Here is an 8,376-nt window from a genome sequence, read left to right on the forward strand (position 1 = left end):
TTAATACAAGAACACTCACAATCAGGCACCAATTCACAGTTTAAATTGTACGGATCTCCCATACAATCTTTACCACAACGATTTAACTGAATCCACGACCTCTGAGTCGGAAGACCAGCTGAATTAATCAGTAAATGTATAATAATAATAATAATAATAATAATAAACTTTATGCCTAGCACCTTTTATAGAGATGCACCTCAAATAGTAAATGATAAAATAAATATAAATAAATACACAAATAAATAAAAGATATAAAGGAAGTACTAAAATAAAATAGCATGCAAAGGAAAATACAATAGGACTGAAAAACACATGCAAACACACCCTGGCCTATTTAGTGTGCTCAACTGGGCATACACATGCTACCTTTACATATTTATCATTGTGATGACTCCTCTGACGTCTCCTGAACATCTTTATATTACACAGAGACCGTACGTGATAATAATGATAACCATCACATATTATCATAATTCAACAAGGCGTATTGCCCACGGTCTCCACTAGATGGTGGTATAGCAGCGGATAAAGCTGAGAAAATCGCGGGATTTGACCGTGATTGGAGCACACATTCCGTGTGCAGATAAGATGTAACAGTCCACTATGCATCAGAATATCTAAGTTTTCCTAAAACCTGAAATTGGAATTTAATGGCAACATTTGCGAGCACCTATAACTGTATCAGAAGGAAAATGCTCACCTGTACCTGTATCAGAAGGAAAACGCTCACCTGTACCTGTATCAGAAGGAAAACGCTCACCTGTACCTGTATCAGAAGGAAAACGCTCACCTGTACCTGTATCAGAAGGAAAACGCTCACCTGTACCTGTATCAAAAGGAAAACACTCACCTGTACCTGTATCAGAAGGAAAACACTCACCTGTGACAAGTGGCGTTACCTTAGCACACTCTCCCACTTCCTTACATAAATAACTTATTTTTCCCAGTGGCGTTATATCAGTAGTTTCTGTCTCCATATTCCTGCTAATGCTCATATTTCTTGTTTGTTATGTTGGTAGGTAGTCTTTCATAACTGTAATCCTGTATATGCTAACTCAACAGTAAATTAATGCAGTATATATTATACTCATATTCACCTGGTGTGGAGGAGCGGGGCCAGCTAAAGCAGCTGTTCCAGTTCTGGTTCTGGCTCTGGTTCCAATTCTGATTCTGGTTCTGGTTCTGGTTCAAGTCCTGGCTCTGGTTCTGGTTCTAGTTCAGACCCTGGCTCTGGTTCTGGTGATATAAAGCCCAGAGCCCAATCAGGACTATGCTGGATTCAACTTTCCCAAGTGTTCCGCGAGCCAACCGATACTGCACCAGAAGAATACCTGGCCAGGGCATCGCCCAGGTTTGGGGTTAGGGTTAGGGTTAGGGCATCGCCCAGGTTTGGGGGGTCTCAGTTGCCATGACATCCTGAGCACCATCAAACAACAGTGACTCATCTGTCCAATCATGGGGCTGGCAGTCTGCTCCGGCTGCTCCAGCTGCGTTAGTACAGTGATGCAGTCTGCTCCAGCTGCGTTAGTACAGTGATGCAGTCTGCTCTGGCTGCTCCAGCTGCGTTAGTACAGTGATGCAGTCTGCTCCAGCTGCGTTAGTACAGTGATGCAGTCTGCTCCGGCTGCATTAGTACAGTGATGCAGTCTGCTCCGGCTGCTCCAGCTGCATTAGTACAGTGATGCAGTCTGCTCCGGCTGCTCCGACTGCGTTAGTACAGTCATGCAGTCTGCTCCGGCTGCATTAGTACAGTGATACAGTCTGCTCCGGCTGCGTTAGTACAGTGATGCAGTCTGCTCCGGCTGCGTTAGTACAGTGATGCAGTCTGCTCCAGCTGCTCCAGCTGCGTTAGTACAGTGATGCAGTCTGCTCCGGCTGAGTTAGTACAGTGATACAGTCTGCTCCGGCTGCGTTAGTACAGTGATGCAGTCTGCTCTGGCTGCATTAGTACAGTGATGCAGTCTGCTCCGGCTGCGTTAGTACAGTAATGCAGTCTGCTCCAGCTGCTCCAGCTGCGTTAGTACAGTGATACAGTCTGCTCCGGCTGCGTTAGTACAGTGATACAGTCTGCTCCATCTGCTCCAGCTGCGTTAGTACAGTGATACAGTCTGCTCCGGCTGCGTTAGTACAGTGATGCAGTCTGCTCTGGCTGCTCCAGCTGCGTTAGTACAGTGATGCAGTCTGCTCCAGCTGCGTAGACAACAGGCGGGACAACTGTGCACCTGCACACTCTCAAAAAGGAGAAAAAACGGGCAGTTCAAGGGGGCATTAAGCCATATCAAAAAACTATTGAACTATTTGCATTTCTGAAGTGCAGGGCACTGCCATTTGTATATTAGTAAAAATGGGTTATGGGTATTATTATGACCTAAGTAAGATGTAAGTTACTATCTGACATGACACTTCAGATTAAAGCATTTTAAAGATAACAAATATGCGACCGCGTGCGGAAAGAATAAAGCAGTTGTTAAAAGGTTCGGCTAAAGCCATCGTATTCCCATTTAGCCACTTATAAAACTAATACTCACGATTTCAAATTACACGAGAAAAAAAACCATCTCGGCGTTTAATAGAGCTCCCTACCAACAGTTCGGCGTGTTCAGAACCTCTGAGTTCTGTTTTAATAATAGCCTACAGATTTTTTTCTCGTGTTAAGGCATTTTTAATAAATCATATATATCGATTTAATCTCGGTGACATGAAATCGCTGCACTAAAAAGAATCGAGTTATTGAGATTTTTTTGTTTTGTTTGCATGAATAAATAAATAAATAAGCCTTTGCCTCTGGGGTCTGAAACGCACGGCGCGAGGTGGGTGAGTCATGCGCGGTTCCTGGTATTTTTTTTGGCGCGTGCAAAAGCTGCAGCAGAATAGGGAGCGAAGCCCGGTGAAGGGATGTTACGGATGGTCTTACGCAGAGTGCATTATACTCCACGCAGCCCCTCGTGTGTCTGCTGTAATTGGATCCCTGTAGGGTAGTCCCACGGCCGCTACCCCCCGCATCTCCTCCTCTGTCCAGCCCCTAACCCCCCGCTTCGCTGTGGTCTGCCGTCGCACACTGACACCAGGATTACTTCCAGCGACAGCGTCCTACAATGCAGGCATCAATCCGGGATTTATAGAGACACCGGGATTCGTCATCGGGGCGTCTTTCCTTATTCTACTCCGTATGAAAACAGGTAAGGACCAATGATCAACTGAAGGCAGTGTCCTTGGCGTAATGTCGAGATAATAGGAGTTTCGCACCTTTCTGTAACTACTGAAAATGATAAACCTTTAACTGTTAGCCGTGGGAATAATGTCGCCCCGCTCCAGTGTAACATGCGGCTTATAAGAAAATATTTTTACAATACGCGATGTACAAAATCCATACCGCTGACAGGCGGCTTAGCGCGAGCGTGGATGAGTGCCGAGTACCCTGAAGTGAGGTACATTCATTTGTTACCCCACCGAAATTTAAAGCACAGTGACGGGGTCCTGGGGGGGCGAAGAATTATTTCACACGTCATCTGTACGGTGTGTGTTCTTCGTTGTCCCTTGTCAGCGTATCTTAAATGTTTTAAATTGTATTTCATCTCTTACAAACACTGATGTTTTTCTGTTCCTTGAAAACAAACGAACAGTAGCGTAGCTGTCTCTGCGCATTAGTGCGAATTAGAGCGAAGTAACCTCCTACACGGGGGTTAGAGTGAGAGGCGATTGGCGGATTGGGGCGCTGCGAGACACGGGCATATGGCAAGTGCTCGACAGACGCGCTCGGAAAACAACAGCGGTGGTTTATTTGGACCGGACGGATAATTCCTCTATTGTTTTGACCGTCTTTGTGATGATGAGAGACAATCCAGTCGCCACTGGCGAGTGGCCGCGCAAATATGTGAGAGAGGGAGATGTGTGTGGGTCCCTCGCGCGGGGCTGCGCCTCCGATAGGCTCATCGCGCGCGGATGTGTAATTGAATTAGACCGGCCGAAGTCTCCTGCGTCTCACGAAAAGAAAATCGCAGTGAACGGGCCCCAGTATGAACTTAAGCGATGACCAATACCCGAATGTTATACTAACTGGCTACATTATGCTATAGTCTTCTAGATCCGTTCGGTCCAGTTCTGCATGGCGGTCCAGCATACTGTTTACATGAACACACTTGACTGAAGTCAGGAGCTTTTGCTTCCGTAAGTATACCTGTTCCCAGCCAGGCTACCTACTGAGGTCGGGCTAGAAATGGCTGTAATAAACATATGGAAGGAATGCACACGTGTGCGCGTGCGATGTGGGAATTAAGAGAGAAATGCGGCGTGAATCGCCCGGTTTGTGTAGGCCCTCCACGTGCGCGTCCCTGTGGATGTTTGATGCCTTATCTTAGGGGGGGAAAGCGGGAAATTTCATTTTTCACACTGTCCACGAGGGTCTTTTCCCTTAACGTGGAACACTTCGTTTAAATGCAAACAATGTGTTATTATTGTTTGGCTCTAATTATGGGAACATATTGCATTGCATATATAAAAACCTGCTGCAGCAGACTTTTTCTGAGAGAGAAATAAATTTTAAAAATGGTGACACAAAGCGGATATTGAGAAGGCAAAACAAAAATCAGAATTACGTCATTACAATGCATCATCTTCAGTGTACCAGCTGTACCATGTGCTAATCCTCTGTGTAATCTGGTGTCATGTTTTATTGTCTGTAAAATGACCGATATCTTAAAGATGGCAGCATCAGTGCGGTTGTGTTTTAGCTGTTTTTGCCCCTGTGCACTCTCAGTACATTTATTTGGCAGACGCTCCAAAGTGACGTACAATAAGGGCATAAAAACGAAGGCACAGTGGAGGTGCATTTTGCCCTTTAATAAGGAACAAACTGATCAAATGTTAGGTACTTACTAATAAGTACCCAAGGCTCCAAGAATAAGCAGGTTTAAATAATGGATGGATGGAAAAGTACCCAAACATCTAACTTTTACGAATAACGAAGGTACAGATGAATTATATACTGCTGGCTAGGGGTACAGTGGCAGGGTATATATGTGTGGTTGTGGGTAAAGAGGTGTTTTTGTTTGACAGTGTGTGACAGTTTTCTCTATATGCATATTCTAAATGTGGATATCACGGTGTGTGTGTTTGGGGGTGTGTGGCAGGGTGTGTGTGTGTGTGTGTGTGTGTGTGAGGCAGGGTCTGTGTGTTTGGGGGTGTGAGGCAGGGCCTGTGTGTTTGGGTTTTGGGTGTGTGGCAGGGCCTGTGTGTTTGGGGTTGTGAGGCAGGGTCTGTGTGTTTGGGGTGTGTGGCAGGGTCTGTGTGTTTGGGTGTGTGTGGCAGGGTCTGTGTGTGTGTTTGGGTGTGTGAGGCAGGGTCTGTGTGTTTGGAGTGTGAGGCAGGGTCTGTGTGTTTGGGGGTGTGAGGCAGGGTCTGTGTGTTTGGGTGTGTGGCAGGGTCTGTGTGTTGGGGGTGTGAGGCAGGGTCTGTGTGTTTGGGGGTGTGAGGCAGGGTCTGTGTGTTTGGGGGTGTGAGGCAGGGTCTGTGTGTTTGGGTTTTGGGTGTGTGGCTGTGCCATATGGGGGTCAGGGACAGACAGAACGTTAATTTATAGCGGGATTAGTATTTAGAGATGGGGGTCGGGGGGGTGGGTGGGGGTGTTGTAATCTGGCATCTGTTCTAACTGCCAACTGAGCTGATGAAAAACACACTAGTGTGTGTGTGCGCGCGCGCGTGTGTGTGCGCGCGCGTGTGTTTGCGCGGGTGTGTGTGTGTGTGTGCGTGTGTGTGCGTGTGTGTGCGCGCGCGCGTGTGTTTGCGCGGGTGTGTGCGTGTGTGTGCGCGTGTGCGTGTGTTTGCGTGTGTGTGTGTGTGCGTGTGTGTGAAAGGTAGCTGGAGTGTTCCTGCTTCAGTACGGCAGGTGTGGGTGGGCTGTAGGTGGGGTGTGGGTGGGGGGTGGGTGGGTGGGGTGTGGGTGAAAAAAATATTTTTTTGCCCTCATAAATGTTTTGTCTCATTAACAAATTAGAATTATAAATTACAATTGAGCTTAATCACAGTTATGCTTCGCTGTTTCATTAATTAGGACGTGGCCTACATCTTTTAATTAACTGAATAATGCAGTTATTCAGTTCCTTTATTCATATTCAAAGCACATGTTGAAAAAAACATTTTTTTTTTTTAGCAAAGACTTAACCTTTCACCAACACTTATAGAAACAACTCTCTAGAGTTGGTGAAATAGTCGTATTTTCAATTAACACCTCATCAAAACAAATTAATTTAGAGCTTGATTGGGGAAAAACACAGTGCGTATAGGTGCACTGTGGGAGGGGTGATGTGAAAGTGGGTTACAGGCTTTGTGTGCTTACGAGCATACGGTAAAGCGCTGAGTGTTTCTTCTAAATGCCAGATGCAGTTTCAGCTGAAAATCTCCCTGCGTAAGGAGCACAGAGCAGCTCCGAGCTGGACAGACACACGTACGTCAGTTATTAATATTTACACTCCTGCAGACCAACACAGAACGGACAGGGCATCGCAGCGCTGATGGATGTGCTGTTTCAGAGAGATACTCATCTCCTGCTTGTTCAGTACATGCAGCTAACAGACAGCAGGACTGTACAGGTCAGTACATGCAGCTAACAGACAGCAGGACTGTGCAGGTCAGTACATGCAGCTAACAGGCAGCAGGGATGTGCAGGTCAGTACATGCAGCTAACAGACAGCAGGGCTGCGCAGGTCAGTACATGCAGCTAACAGACAGCAGGACTGTGCAGGTCAGTACATGCAGCTAACAGACAGTAGGGCTGTGCAGGTCAGTACATGGAGCTAACAGACCACAGGGATGTGCAGGTCAGTACATGGAGCTAACAGACCGCAGGGCTGTGCAGGTCAGTACATGCAGCTAACAGACAGTAGGGCTGTGCAGGTCAGTACATGGAGCTAACAGACCGCAGGGCTGTGCAGGTCAGTACATGCAGCTAACAGACAGCAGGACTGTGCAGGTCAGTACATGCAGCTAACAGGCAGCAGGACTGTGCAGGTCAGTACATGCAGCTAACAGGCAGCAGGACTGTGCAGGTCAGTACATGCAGCTAACAGGCAGCAGGACTGTGCAGGTCAGTACATGCAGCTAACAGACCGCAGGGCTGTGCAGGTCAGTACATGCAGCTAACAGACAGCAGGACTGTGCAGGTCAGTACATGCAGCTAACAGGCAGCAGGACTGTGCAGGTCAGTACATGGAGCTAACAGACCGCAGGGCTGTGCAGGTCAGTACTGCACTCTGCCCATCTTTTCCTAACAGCTGCTGTTTCCGGGTATCCAACAAATCAACAGCTTACAGTATATAAAATATAATACAGTACATACAGTAAATATAAAATGATAATGTGCACTGCTTCTAATAGCTTTTAATAGCTCTAATACCATAGGTCCATACAGGATATGTGAGATGGCTGTAGTTTTTATTTTCTTATGCCGTTAAGTGCACAAAAACCACCATTTCAATTTGGTCTAATAACAAAGTAATAAGTCAGGACAGGACCTGATGTCACCTCCTCAAGCTCATGAATAATTGATTTTGTAGGGTTAGGGCTGGGGTTGGATTCAGACCACACGTCTGTGTGTGATCTGAAGTGGTCCTCAGGTCTGTGCGTGAGATCTGCAGACCTGGAATCCAGGCTCCTTTCAGGCAGGAGACAGATCACCCCCAGCTGTGTTTTCAGCAAAAATAAATAAAATACAGCCCCACCTGCAAAGCACAGGTGCACTGGGCAGAAATACACCCTGCTCACCAGCAGCTATGGGACTGCCTAAGAAATTACAGACCTTAATCAGTCCAAAGTGTAAAGCAAGACAGAGGCAGTCTATAACAGAACATCTCACCAGCACTCAAACAGCTGGGTCCACTGAGAATGTCAGTATGTGTACATATTCATCGCCATATATATGAATAATGTTTCACAAATATTGAGCGAGTGTTGGGAACAGAGAGCCTGCTATTCTCTAATGATGAATTACTCAAGTCTCCAGTCCACTGCTCAGTTTTTTCTTTTTTTTCTTTTTCGGATTTGGAAAATAACAAGCAGCTTTTGTCATTAAGCTGAATGGATTTTGGGTCGGGGGAGGGGGGGCGCAGCCGGGGGGAGGGGGGGTAGGGGAGGGGGTAGGGGGTGAAGAGGCACACACACTATTGTGACTACAGTATTAAAGCTCAAAAGCAACTTTAAAGTGTTTCCAGCAGAATATTAAAGAGCCAAGCGCAACATCACAGAGACAGGTTCACTTTGGTGCTGATCTTTGATCACTTGACTATGCTCCACGAGATGTGATGGTTATAGGGAGGCCATCGAAGTGGAAGGGAACTGCACACACACGCAAACACACACACACACACACAAGCACAGACA

At 46.6% G+C, this 8,376-nt stretch overlaps 1 protein-coding gene across 2 annotated transcripts in view; it reads left to right on the forward strand.

Moving 5' to 3' along the window:
• The first annotated feature begins 2,849 nt into the window (after positions 1-2,849).
• LOC118208502 (poly(rC)-binding protein 3-like) overlaps positions 2,850-8,376 on the forward strand; it is a 55,592-nt gene continuing 50,065 nt past the window's right edge. For both annotated transcript variants that reach the window (XM_035383244.1, XM_035383245.1), the window contains exon 1: positions 2,850-3,182. The gene's annotated coding sequence lies outside the window, so the exon portion shown is untranslated. The remainder of the gene's footprint in view (positions 3,183-8,376) is intronic.

Source organism: Anguilla anguilla, chromosome 11 (assembly GCF_013347855.1).
Source record: "Anguilla anguilla isolate fAngAng1 chromosome 11, fAngAng1.pri, whole genome shotgun sequence".
NCBI lineage: Eukaryota > Metazoa > Chordata > Actinopteri > Anguilliformes > Anguillidae > Anguilla > Anguilla anguilla.